Here is a 5,095-nt window from a genome sequence, read left to right as displayed (position 1 = left end):
GTAGCTAACGGATATATGAGGAAATGTTCACGATCATTAGCCATTAGAGAAATGCAGATCAAAACCACAATGAGATTTCACCTCACTCCAACAAGGCTGGCATTAATCCAAAAAACACAAAACAATAAATGTTGGAGAGGCTGTGGAGAGACTGGAACACTTCTACACTGCTGGTGGGAATGTCAAATGGTACAACCACTTTGGAAATCGATTTGGCGCTTCCTTAAAAAGCTAGAAATAGAACTACCATAGGATCCAGCAATCCCACTCCTTGGAATATATCCTAGAGAAATAAGAGCCTTTACATGAACAGATATATGCACACCCATGTTTACTGCAGCACTGTTTACAATAGCAAAAACATGGAAGCAACCAACCGATGAATGGATAAATAAATTATGGTATATTCACACAATGGAATACTACGCATCGATAAAGAACAGTGAGGAACCTGTGAAACATTCATAACATGGAGGAACCTGGAAGTTATTATGCTAAGTGAAATTAGTCAGTTGCAAAAGGACAAATATTGTATAAGACCACTATTATAAGAACTTGAGAAATAGTTTAAACTGAGAAGAAAACATTCTTTTGTGGTTACGAGGCAGGGGGTGGGAGAGGGGTACTCACTAATTGGATAGTAGATAAAAACTACTTTAGGTGAAGGGAATCACAGCACACAGTACAGGGGAGGTCAGCACAATTGGACTAAAACAAAAGCAAAGCAGTTTCCTGAATAAACTGAATGCACTGAAGGCCAGCGTAGCAGGAGCAGGGGTCTGGGGACCATGGTTTCAGGGGACATCTAAGTCAATTGGCATATAAGATCTATTAAGAAAACATTCTGCATCCCACTTTGAAGAGTGGCGTCTTTTGTCTTAAATGCTAGGAAGCCACTATCTAAGATGCATAAATGAGTCTCAACCCACCTGGATCAGAGGATAATGATGAACACCAAGGATACAATGTAATTAGGAGCCCAAGGGACAGAAAAGGCCACATGAACTAGAGGCTACACCAACCTGAGACCAGAAGGACTAGATGGTGCCTGGCTAAAACCAATGACTGCCCTGAGAGGGAACACAACTGAAAACCCCTGAGGGAGAAGGAGAATAGTGGGATGCAGACCCTAAATTCTCATATAAAGACCAGACTTAATGGTCTGACTGAGACTAAAAGGACCCCAGTGGTCATGGCCCCCAGACATTCTGTTGACTCAGGACAGGAACCATTCCCGAAGGCAACTCTTCAGACATGGATTGGACTGGACAATGGGTTGGAGAGGGATGCTGGTGAGGAGTGAGCTTCTTGGATCAGGCGGACACTTGAGACTATGTTGGCATCCCCTGCCTGGAGGGGAGATGAGAGAGTAGAGGGGGTTAGAAGCTGGCGAAATGGACACGAAAAGAGAGAGTGGAGGGAGGGAACGGGCTGTCTCACTAGGAAAGAGTAACTGGGAGTATGCAGCAAGGTGTATATGGGTTTTTCCGTGAGAGACTGACTTGATTTGTAAACTTTCACTTAAAGCACAATAAAAATTATTAAAAAAAAAAAAAGGTACACAAGGAAATCTAAGGAGGGACAAGTATGTTCACCATTGTAACTGTGGTGGTTTCCCAAATATACACTTATCTTAAAATTAATATTCTTTACCTTAAAATTATGGAGTATATTTAAAATCAAGTTCATGTCAATCAAGTTATCAAAATGTGTGTGGGAAGCACCAAAATTCAGGTCTAATTAAAAATGTATAGCAATACTTTTCTAAAACACAGAATATTGAAAATATAAGAATTGACAAGACACTTCATAAAACTGGAAAATAAGGGAGGCATTTAGACCAAAACTTTAAACATGAAAAATCAAATTATATCACTTAATGAAACCTAAAATATAAAATGATATACACATTAAGTTTTTTTTTAAGGGTATAAAAACACTGGTAAATTCCCGTATTAGAAGAAATTGTAAAGGAAGTGCTTTATTATGAAAGGAGGGACACCACACAGCAGTTAAAATCCATATGGAAAAAAAAAAGATCTTCAGTAGAGATAATGATTAAAAACGACCTGTCAACAGACATACAATTATATAAAGCAGTAATTTCAACGATGTATTACTGGGTGTGTAACTACATAAAATTGAACATGCAAAACAGTAACAACACAAAAATCGGAGCTATACAGGAGTAAACACATTATTATATCTCACTGTAAATTTGATGTAGATTCTGGAAAGTAAAGATGTATACTGTAACTGTTATAGAAACCACTTGTAAAGTAACAAAAACATGACTAAAATCATTAAAGAGATTACAGTACACTGAAAATATCTACATAATAACAAAGAAAGTAATACAAGAAAAATGCAGAAAAATAATAGCCATGATTCATATAAAAACAAACATAAAAGGGCAAACATATATGCAATCATATCAAGAACACATTAGTTGTGACTGGATAAAGCAATCCAAGAACAAGGAAGAGATCCTCAGACTAAAGAAAATCAGATCCAACGATACCCTTTGTACGGGAAAGATGCAGCCTATTGAAAGATACAGAGAGGGTGACGGTAAACGAATGGAAAAGATACACACTAGGAAGTCAGCTGGAGTGGCTCTATTAACATCAGACAAAGTAAGACACAAATGTTACCATATATTTTATCACGATACAATGATCATGAAGATACAAACATTATGGACTTTCTTGCCCCTAACAACAGAGCCCTAAAAGACATCAAGCAAAAATGGACAGAACTGAGAAGAAATATGGACAATTCAACCATGACATCTGAGGACTCAAGTCTTACTTCTAATATTGTATAAAACAAGTAGGCACAAAATCAAACAAACATCACGAGTATATGCAAAGCCTAACGTTAGAAAAGAAACGGACCGAAAAGACCACAGCGGAACATACATCCGTTGCATGGACAAGTGGGACATGTTCCCAGGATACGCGATATACTAGGCCATAAGGTAAACATTAGCATATTTAAAAGAACTAAACTGCTCTATCGGCCTGAGACCAGAAGATCTAGATGGGGCCTGGCTACCACCAACGATCAACTGACGGGGAACACAATAGAGAGTCCCTGACGGAGCAGGAGAAAAGTGGGGTGCAGAACTCAAATTCTAGTGAAAAGACCAGGCTTAATGCTCTGACTGAGATTGGAGAACCCCAGAAGACATGGCCCCTACAATCTCTCTTAGCTCAGAACTAACACCATTCCTGAAGACAACTCTCCATATAAAGATTAGGCTGGACTATAAGACATGAAATTGGAATGATACAGAGAAGATCAGCACAGCCCCTGCGCAAGGATGACACGCAAATTTGTGAAGTGTTCCATTTTTTTTTAAGGGCAATTTAAAAAAATGAAATAAAACAAAGCATATTCTCTGAGGACACTCACAGAAATTAGAATTCAACAACAGACAGAAATTAGGGACATTTACAAATATGTGGAAATGAAACCACACTACCAAATAACCGATGGATCAGAGAAGAAATCACGTGAGCAATTAAAAAATTTAAAATGCGGCTCATTTTTAAAGTACAAATGATAAACAGTATCTCAGGAGTAAAATATATAATCTGCAAACTTCATCACACTGTGAGCATAAGGTTTGTGCATTTAACTGACACAAATTTTTCTTCTTTAAGACAATGAAAGAAAAAGGAATAAATTATAGTTAATTACTGTCAAGTTTTTAATGAAATGTTTAAATACAGTATATGACAAAAAGGCCATAAGGAAAAGGAGGGAATAAACAGAAATTTATTATTTGTGAGGTTACCCAAACCCACTGCCGTAGAGTCGATTCCGACTCATAGCTACCCTATAGGACAGAGTAGGACTGCCCCGTAGAGTTCCCAAGGAGCGCCTGGCAGATTTGAACTGCTGACCTTTTGGTTAGCAGCCATAGCACTTAATCACTACGCCACCAGGGTTTACCTTTACATAAATTGACACTATCTTAACTTTAAATAAATCAAAATAAGTAAACAATTCATACGGCCGCCTACCAGAGCAACCAGTAAACATAATACAAAGAGACACAGGTAATCTTGTTGCTACTACTGCAGTAAAGAAAGTTACCACAAACACCTCAAGGTGTATGTCAATTCAAAGGAGTTCACTGAGAAGCCATGATGCGAAGCAGAAAGAGTAACTTAAACAAAGCAGCTGAGCAGGGCTTCCAGCAATCTCACCAGCCCAGGAGATACAGATTGGTGCTGAAGGGGCACCAAGGAGAAAGAGTCTGGTAAACAACCCAGGGGTTCATCTGACGTCCCCGAAGGGATACACGCCCTAAGCTTTGATATGAAACCGAATTAGAAAATTCCTCAACAAACCTAAGACCCAGCTTCAAAAGGCCTCAATCCCTGTCTGTGATGAGATGAAACGCTCCAGCTAACTCCTATCAGAAGAAAAGCAACTGCCCCTCAAGGAAGAGAAGTTCATCCAGAGCCTCAAATTACCTCTAGGGTATTCCATACAGAAAATGCAGAGTACAGTCAGAAATAACCACACATGCAAAACATGAACAGGCCTGTTTAGAGAGACAGTGAGATACCACTGCACACCAACTAGGGGAGCTACGATTAAAAACAGTGACCAACAAGTGCTGCAGGGAGGTAGGGCAACTGGGACTCTCATCCTCTGCTGGATGGTACACAATGTTAGAATCATGTTGCAAAACATTTTCAAATATTCCAAAATAACTTAGAGGTACACCTATCATAGAATACAGCCGTTCCATTCCTTAAAGTGTATCCAAGAAAAAGGTATCTCCATAGGAAGGTTCCTGAATTAACATTCACAATATGGGAAGGAGGGAAGGGCCTTGGCAGGGCTCAGAGGGCAGAATATAAAGCTGCACAAAGAAACCTGGGGAGAGATGAATATGCTCATTACCTTAACTGTGGTGATGGTTTCACAAATACATACATATCTGCAAATTTATATTGTTTATCTTAAAACAGGGTTTTTATCTTAAAATTGTAAAGTCTTTGTTAAATCAATTATGCATCGATCAAGTTATTAAAAATTGTGTGGGAAGTACCAAAAGACGTATCTAATCAAAAAT

General features: G+C 38.7%; 1 non-coding gene across 1 annotated transcript; it reads left to right on the top strand.

Annotated features, from left to right (window-relative positions):
- Positions 1-3,258: 3,258 nt before the first annotated feature.
- Positions 3,259-3,360, top strand: LOC126069807 (U6 spliceosomal RNA). Its single transcript, XR_007516075.1, has one exon. It is a non-coding gene; the product is annotated as a U6 spliceosomal RNA (small nuclear RNA).
- Positions 3,361-5,095: the final 1,735 nt, after the last annotated feature.

This window comes from Elephas maximus, chromosome X, assembly GCF_024166365.1.
Source record: "Elephas maximus indicus isolate mEleMax1 chromosome X, mEleMax1 primary haplotype, whole genome shotgun sequence".
NCBI lineage: Eukaryota > Metazoa > Chordata > Mammalia > Proboscidea > Elephantidae > Elephas > Elephas maximus.
Note: the sequence above shows the minus strand (reverse complement) of the source record. Positions and strands in the feature narration are given on the sequence as shown.